This window comes from Bombina bombina, chromosome 6 (assembly GCF_027579735.1).
Source record: "Bombina bombina isolate aBomBom1 chromosome 6, aBomBom1.pri, whole genome shotgun sequence".
NCBI classification, from domain to species: Eukaryota; Metazoa; Chordata; class Amphibia; order Anura; family Bombinatoridae; genus Bombina; species Bombina bombina.
The window spans coordinates 773,238,727-773,247,510 of NC_069504.1; the positions used below are offsets into that span (position 1 = coordinate 773,238,727).

Here is an 8,784-nt window from a genome sequence, read left to right on the forward strand (position 1 = left end):
GCGGTGTTAGGGGCAGCAGATTAGGGTACATAGGGATAATGTAGGTTGCGGTGGTGTGCGGTTGGCAGATTAGGGGTTAAAAAAATGTAATAGAGTGGCGGCGATGTGGGGGGGCATCGGTTTAGGGTACATAGGTAGTTTATGGGTGTTAGTGTACTTTAGAGCACAGTAGTTAAGAGCTTTATGAACCGGCGTTAGCCCAGAAAGCTCTTAACTCCTGGCTTTTCTCTGCGGCTGGAGTCTTGTCGTTAGATTTCTAACGCTCACTTCAGCCAAGACTCTAAATACCGGCGTTAGAAAGATCCCATTGAAAAGATAGGATACGCAATTGGCGTAGGGGGATCTGCGGTATGGAAAAGTCGCGGCTGGAAAGTGAGCGTTAGACCCTTTCCTGGCTGACTCTAAATACCAGCGGGCGGTAAAAAACAGCGTTAGGACCCCCTAACGCTGGTTTTGACGGCTAACGCAGAACTCTAAATCTATGCGTAAGTATCCTGAAACCCGGATGGCTGTGCAGTCAAACACAGATAAACTATAACATACAGTTATATATAACGCCGTCACTAGGGTACCCCAAGTGTTTACACAAGTATTGATACAATTGAATGTATAAATACATGAGCTAAGTGTACTATGAGATAATTCAATAGCAAGCCACTGAACTAAGATACATCAAAATGATAAACACTTGATCTAGTATTGCAGAGGGAATTTAACCCACTATTTAAAACCAACACAGAATAAAGGAAACCGCATGATGCGGTTATAAGTGAGATCTTTCTGCTCTAATAGCAGTAATATACCTCTACCAACCGGTTAAACTAATTTGAGAAATCAGGTGTTATAAAGATACAAAATACAGAGTTATCGTATTATTATTAATGCAGTAACAGAATACTGTGCACTATTAATATCAATTTTATTACAAGCACAGAGACTTCATATTTTGCTATCTCTTTCTTTACCTTTGAATGCAGCCTTTAAAAGTTCATAACATATAACATCAATAAATACAGAATTTTTTAAAATAACAGAGAAAATAAGTTAATTTTTTTTTAAATTTAAATAGTATGACCAGTAGAGCAAAGGAGAGACTGGCCAATAAGGATACAAGTGACAATCACCAACTGACCAATACAAAAATAACGTCCTCTTTCTTTTGCTGCTGTTGAACAGATAAGTACACAAATTTCAATGCTCCTCATTTTATTGTTGTTTATTTAGATTTAAGTTATTATTTAATAAACCACCTATTTATTTTGTCTTATTTTGCCTTATTGGTTAATATTCTTATTGCTCTTAGGACTTGATATTTTATTTTCTTTGACAATTTTTAACTTTCGTTTCTCTATATTCTCTCCTAATAAATATTTACTTTGCTCACTTTCGTTTCACCTTTTACTTCTTTGTTTCGCTTGCGCTTTTAACTTTTTTCGCTGCGCTTTATAACCATTTATTTTGGTCTCTTATCGTTTTCTTCTGTGTCCTCCATATTTTCACTGTCTTGTCCTCACGTGACCGCCGCCATTTTGTGGGAGTGTCTCGCAACATACACCAAATGCTTAGCACCTGTCACATATCCTTATGTAGCCAAGTCCATACATAAACCCACTGCTTTGTGACTTCAATAATTTACACCCTTCAAGAAATTCAGTTCACACATTTCAAACTTTACTTTTGGGGAAAACACTCACATTCGCCTTTCGTCCGGAACTCATCCCCTTCTTAAAGACAAAGAAAAAAGAGAGAAGTGTGCGCTAAACAGCTATGGGGATAGAAAATAAAATACAGATAATATATTATAAAAAACTTGTGTGGCATACAAATATTGTATAGGTGTATTATCTTAGCACCTGGGATAAATAAATAAATATCAAAGCAACTGAAATGAATAAAATATCAAAGCGATAAGGTAAAATTTATTTATCACATATAAAATAACACAAAAATAATATGACCGGTCATATATAGTATCAAAACACTACGCTAAAATTATGCTAAAAGTGGCTAAAAGAAGCTGAATATATGTTGAGACCTCTAGGTCTGAAAAGATATTGAGATGGTTGCCCTATATAAAAGTGTAAATCCACCTGTGAAATACTGGCTCGTGTGAGATTATGTCACAGTAAAAGTTCTGTTTGGAGTAAGGTAGGTATGAAACGTTCTGCCTAGAGTTGAAATAAATGTTAAGGCTCCGTAATAGGAATAAATTGGTGTAAAAACACCGTATGCAGATATTTGTAGTTCCGTTAGATGTTTCAAATCAAACAGGGGTTATTAGCAGTTTCTATAATGATCAATAAACCGTGTCTCCTTTGCGGAGTATAAGAATACCCTCTGACTACCACGCTGTTGGGCCGCTACACCTCTTTAGTGCCTACCTGCTCCTTCTCGAGCTGAATCCTCCGTTAAGGTCCGGCACAGGTGTCCAGCGCGGCTCACAACAGCTGGTGACGTCAGGAACGCTGGATGCGTGTCGAATGTAGGTCCGGTCAGGAAGAGAAACTCTGCGCAGAGTAATATTAGAACTGAGTCAGATGCAGAGCACAAGTCTTCTAGCGTGCAGGAGTGCTTGTTTGCTTGTGATGTGTCTGTGAAGATCCCTCATTAATGGATGGGCCCTGGGGGTCTCTGATCTGCTCAGAGACCCCCAGGGCCCATCCATTAATGAGGGATCTTCACAGACACATCACAAGCAAACAAGCACTCCTGCACGCTAGAAGACTTGTGCTCTGCATCTGACTCAGTTCTAATATTACTCTGCGCAGAGTTTCTCTTCCTGACCGGACCTACATTCGACACGCATCCAGCGTTCCTGACGTCACCAGCTGTGTTGAGCCGCGCTGGACACCTGTGCCGGACCTTAACGGAGGATTCAGCTCGAGAAGGAGCAGGTAGGCACTAAAGAGGTGTAGCGGCCCAACAGCGTGGTAGTCAGAGGGTATTCTTATACTCCGCAAAGGAGACACGGTTTATTGATCATTATAGAAACTGCTAATAACCCCTGTTTGATTTGAAACATCTAACGGAACTACAAATATCTGCATACGGTGTTTTTACACCAATGTATTCCTATTACGGAGCCTTAACATTTATTTCAACTCTAGGCAGAACGTTTCATACCTACCTTACTCCAAACGGAACTTTTACTGTGACATAATCTCACACGAGCCAGTATTTCACAGGTGGATTTACACTTTTATATAGGGCAACCATCTCAATATCTTTTCAGACCTAGAGGTCTCAACATATATTCAGCTTCTTTTAGCCACTTTTAGCATAATTTTAGCATAGTGTTTTGATACTATATATGACCGGTCATATTATTTTTGTGTTATTTTATATGTGATAAATAAATTTTACCTTATCGCTTTGATATTTTATTCATTTCAGTTGCTTTGATATTTATTTATTTATCCCAGGTGCTAAGATAATACACCTATACAATATTTGTATGCCACATCAAGTGTTTTTATAATATATTATCTGTATTTTATTTTCTATCCCCATAGCTGTTTAGCGCATACACACACTTCTCTCTTTTTTCTTTGCACCAGTTCCTTTATTATCTGCTTTATGGGAGCAGATTAGTGTGTATTGCAAGGGGCAGATTTGCGCACCATATACCCACCTCTTCTCATAGTCCTTCTTAAAGACAAACCCGGTATTCACCTGTGGTCTGCCTCGGAGACTCCACTATCGCAGATGCCCGGCTCGTCCTTACTCGGCGTTCTGTGCGTCTCTGCTACCCCTTCGTGTGTGTGCTCGTTGACGTTCAGGGCGTGCTTCCGTCACAGTACCTGCAGTGGGGCGTGGTGGAAATCGCTGCCGTGTGTGCTCTCCAGTGATTACTCTGGTAGTACTCAAATAGCGAAAAAAGGCACCTTCACAGTTATGCGATTAAAAAGGTCTTGTGTTTATTTCTTGAACAGCAGACAAAATATTCATGAATTCAGCTCAGGATGGAAAGTTTGGGATATTCCCAGTGGGTCACTGGGAATATCCCAAACTTTCCATCCTGAGCTGAATTCATGAATATTTTGTCTGCTGTTCAAGAAATAAACACAAGACCTTTTTAATCGCATAACTGTGAAGGTGCCTTTTTTCGCTATTTGAGTACTACCAGAGTGTCTCGCAACGTCACGCCTTCATTTTCCCGCCTCTCATCCGCATCCATCCTTGTCATAAACATTGTTGCAACAATTTCTTCTGTTACATAGTAATTTTTATGCTAAATTGCCTCTATTTTTGATTATATTTGTTATACGGTTGGTTGATAGGGCTTTGTCTGCCATCTAGTGTCCATATTGTTTACTTATTTTATTATATATTCAATACTAAATATAACTTTGCTTGATATTTGCAATATTTCTTATATCACATTTTAATTTAGCTATATACATTTTCTGTCAGAAAAGTTTGTTTTATTCATTTAATTTTAACTCCTTAATTTGAATACATATATTTTAAAATGTCACAAAAACCTGAAAATAAAGAACTTGATGAAAATAAAGTTCAATCCATGATTGATTCATCCATGTCAAAATGGATGTCTAAGATAACTGATATTTTATCAAATAAAACTAGCAGTTCTAAAAGAGCAGTAAAAAGAAGACATACATCTGCTATGGAAGCTAGTAAAAAATTAATTTCTAAATCTAAACAAAGATTATATGAATCTAACCTTACCACGGGCAGGGGAAGCAAAATATGTGCCAAAAAGACCCTTAATCCCAAAAGGGCAAAATTGGGAGTTTCAAAGCCTAAACAGCTTATGACTAAAGATTTCTCATCCTCTTATTCTGATATATCTTCTAATGAATCAGATAATGAATATAACTCGATTTCCTCTGATAATTCCCCTATAAATAAGAAACCAAGGAAATGCTTACAAAAATTAAATCATTTAGAGGAGGATGAGCCTATTTTTAAAGATGCCCTTGGCAATATTAGGTTTGATCCAGATTCATTACATCACCCTAGATCAGCTGAATGGGGGCCAGATTTAAATATGGCAAAGTTTGTGGAACATCATATTCGAGTTCCTTTGAAACCCAAATCAAGGAACAAAATGAGGGCAGAATGCCCTAGATGTTTGTTACCAAAAAGTAGCAATCTAACCCCAGAAATTGACCCAAAAATTCTTAAATTTATTGGTACCCCTGGCTACAAACTTAAAAAAGGGATGGATAAATCCTGGAAATCCTGTCAGGATAAATTATTAGATTCCATTGGTCCCATTACTAAATTGTTAGAACTATCAGACAACGCTGTTACTGATAATGAACTCATTGATCCTGCCAAAGTTAGGGAATGGGTGTATAGGATATTATGTTTGGTTGGCAATGCAAATATTTCAATGACTATTGAAAGATGCAAAAACATCCTTAGGAAAATAGATGTTAAAATGATAGATTCGGCCACTAATGAATTAAATTCTGATGAGGATGGTCTCCCTTTTGGAGATTCCTTTTTGAAAGATCTAAATAAATATGCTAGTACCTTCACCACACTTAGTAAAGTTAAATCTTCATTCAAGAAAATTTTTCAAAATAATAATAATTTCTCTGATAGGGCCGGGAGAAGTAGAGGACGTTTTCCCGGCCGTAGTTCATTCTCACGACCTCCCTATTCTCAATCACAACAATATCAACCATACTATGCAAATCAAAGACCTTTCCAAAACACCTCCAACCAATTTTTTCCCTCAAGATCCCGCCCTTGGAATCAGAGGAATTTCCGTTCCAGAGGGAGATCCCGTTTCCAACAAGGTAATTATTTCAAATCTTACTGAATTTCTGAATTTTCCTTCTTTCCCTCATATAGTTGGTGGAAGACTTCTTCAGTTCTCCCAGACTGAATCACCCATTGATCTTGAGTGATAAGAGTCCAGCTCTTATCACTCAAGATCAATGGGTGATTCAGTCGGTTCGGGGAGTTCTCATAGAATTCAATTCCACTCCAGTTCAAGTTGCTTACCCAAATCCAATTTATTTTTCAGTTCAGGACAGGAATCTTATTCAAAAAGAAATAATAAATTTAGCAAACAAAAAAGCTATAATCTAAGTTCCCTTCTCCCCAGATCTTTTTATAAGCAATTTGTTTCTAGTTAAAAAGAAAAACGGTCATTTTCGCCCTGTGATAAATTTAAAAACCTTAAACTCTTTTGTTGTTTATCATCATTTCAAAATGGAGGGAATCGATCTTCTCAGGGAATGTTTAATAGACAACGATTGGTTAATAAGATTAGACCTTTCAGGTGCCTACCTTACCGTTCCAATAAATCAATCCCATTGGAAATATTTAACTTTCAGTTGGAAAGACCAATTTTGGAGTTTTACCTGCCTTCCTTTTGGCCTTTCCTCTGCACCTTGGATATTCACCAAACTCCTAAAACCAGTAGTTTCTTGGTTAAGAATGAGAGATGTTCGGATCATTATCTATCTGGTAGACATTCTTATCATGAACCAAAATCCTGTTCTTTTAAAAGAACAATTAAACATAACTGTTTCACTCCTAGAGAACTTGGGATTTTTAATCAACAAGGAAAAATCAGTTCTGCTCCCCTCAAATTCCCTTATCTTTTTAGGTTTCCAAATAAATACCTTGGAATCAACCCTCAGTCTTCCAATTCAAAAATTAAAAAACATCAAAAAAGAAATATCAAAATTATTAACAAAACAATTAGGCCTCTAGTTATCAAGCCGTCAACCACAAATACGCTGGAATTCCGCAGCGTATTTGTGGCGAGGCTGATTCGCCTTAGTTATCAACCCCTACTGCCCAGCAAAAGTAGAATATAGTGACGTAAGCTTCGATCCGCTGGTCTCAGTCCGACACAGATCGATGGTTACGTCACTACAGATGTTCCGAACGCAAGTTCGGCACAATCTGACTACTTTTGGTAGTTATCAAACTACTACCAGGTACGCTCGCCACTATTCAGGGCCAGCGTACCTGGATTTCAATCCGCTGCCCTGGAGGCGGCGGATCCCATAGGAATCAATGGGAGTCTGACCATAGCGAAAGCTCATGTTCGCTGCTGCCCGATATCCCATTGATTCCTATGGGAGATGTCTGCACCTAACACCCTAACATGTACCCCGAGTCTAAACACCCCTAATCTGCCCCCCCTACACCGCCGCAACTAAATAAATTTATTACCCCCTAAACCGCCGCTCCCTGACCCCGCCGCAACTATATTAAACATGTTAACCCCTAAACTGCCGCTCCCGGACCCCGCCGCAACTATAATAAACATGCTAACCCCTAAACCACCGCTCCCGGACCCCGCCGCCACCTACATTATACATATTAACCCCTAATCTGCCGCCCCCTATACCGCCACCACCTACATAAACTTATTAACCCCTATCATGCGGATCCCGGACCCCGCCGCAACTAAATAAATTGTTTAACCCCTAAACCGCCGCTCCCGGACCCCGTCGCCACCTATATTAAAGTTATTAACCCCTATCCTGCCCCCCCTATACCGCCGCCACCTATATTAAAATTATTAACCCATAAACCTAAGTCTAACACTAACCCTAACCCCCCTAACTTAAATATTATTTTAATAAATCTAAATAATATTACTCGTATTAACTAAATTATTCCTATTTAAAACTAAATACTTACCTGTAAAATAAACCCTAAGATAGCTACAATATAACTAATAATTATATTGTAGCTATTTTAGGATTTATTTTTATTTTACAGGCAAATTTGTATTTATTTTAACTAGGTACAATAGTTATTAAATAGTTATTAACTATTTAGTAACTACCTAGCTAAAATAAGTACAAAATTACCTGTAAAATAAATCCTAACCTAAGTTACAATTAAACCTAACACTACACTATCAATAAATAAATTAAATAAATTACCTACAATTACCTAAAATTACATTAAATAAACTAAACTAAACTATAGTACAAAAACAAACAAACACTAAATTACAGAAAATAAAAAAGAATTACAATAAGTTTAAACTAATTACACCTAATCTAAGCCCCCTAATAAAATAATAAAGCCCCCCAAAATAAAAAAATGCCCTACCCTATTCTAAATTACCAAGTAACCAGCTCTTTTACCAGCCCTTAAAAGGGCTTTTTGCGGAGCATTGGCAACAGCCAATAGAATGCGAGCTCAATCCGATTGGCTGATTGGATCCTACCTTTTCCTACCTTAATTCCGATTGGCTGATAGAATCCTATCAGCCAATCGGAATTCGAGGGACGCCATCTTGGATGACGTCCCTTAAAGGAACCTTCATTCGTCGTTCAGTCGTCGGTTGAAGAGGATGGCTCCGTGTCGGCTCCTTTGAAGATGGCTCCGCTCCGCTCCGGATGGATGAAGATTGAAGACGCCGCCTGGATGAAGACTTCTACTGGATGAAGGACCTCCTCTGTGCACCTTGGATGAAGATTTCGGCCCGGTTGGGTGAAGACGGCTCCAGGTAGGGAGATCTTCAGGGGGTTAGCGTTAGGTTTTCTTAAGGGGGTTTGGGTGGGTTAGAGTAGGGGCATGTGGGTGGTGGGTTTTAATGTTGGTGGGTTGTATTTTTTTTTACAGGTAAACGAGCTGATTACTTTGGGGCAATGCCCCGCAAAAAGCCCTTTTAAGGGCTGGTAAAAGAGCTGGTTACTTGGTAATTTAGAATAGGGTAGGGCATTTTTTTATTTTGGGGGGCTTTATTATTTTATTAGGGGGCTTAGATTAGGTGTAATTAGTTTAAACTTATTGTAATTCTTTTTTATTTTCTGTAATTTAGTGTTTGTTTGT

General features: G+C 38.4%; 2 non-coding genes across 2 annotated transcripts; one reads left to right on the plus strand and one right to left on the minus strand.

The window, feature by feature from the left end:
• Positions 1-3,819: 3,819 nt before the first annotated feature.
• LOC128665415 (small nucleolar RNA snR82) lies at positions 3,820-4,075 on the minus strand. The gene has a single exon (XR_008403167.1). It is a non-coding gene; the product is annotated as a small nucleolar RNA snR82 (small nucleolar RNA).
• LOC128665418 (small nucleolar RNA snR82) lies at positions 3,905-4,150 on the plus strand. The gene has a single exon (XR_008403168.1). It is a non-coding gene; the product is annotated as a small nucleolar RNA snR82 (small nucleolar RNA).
• Positions 4,151-8,784: the final 4,634 nt, after the last annotated feature.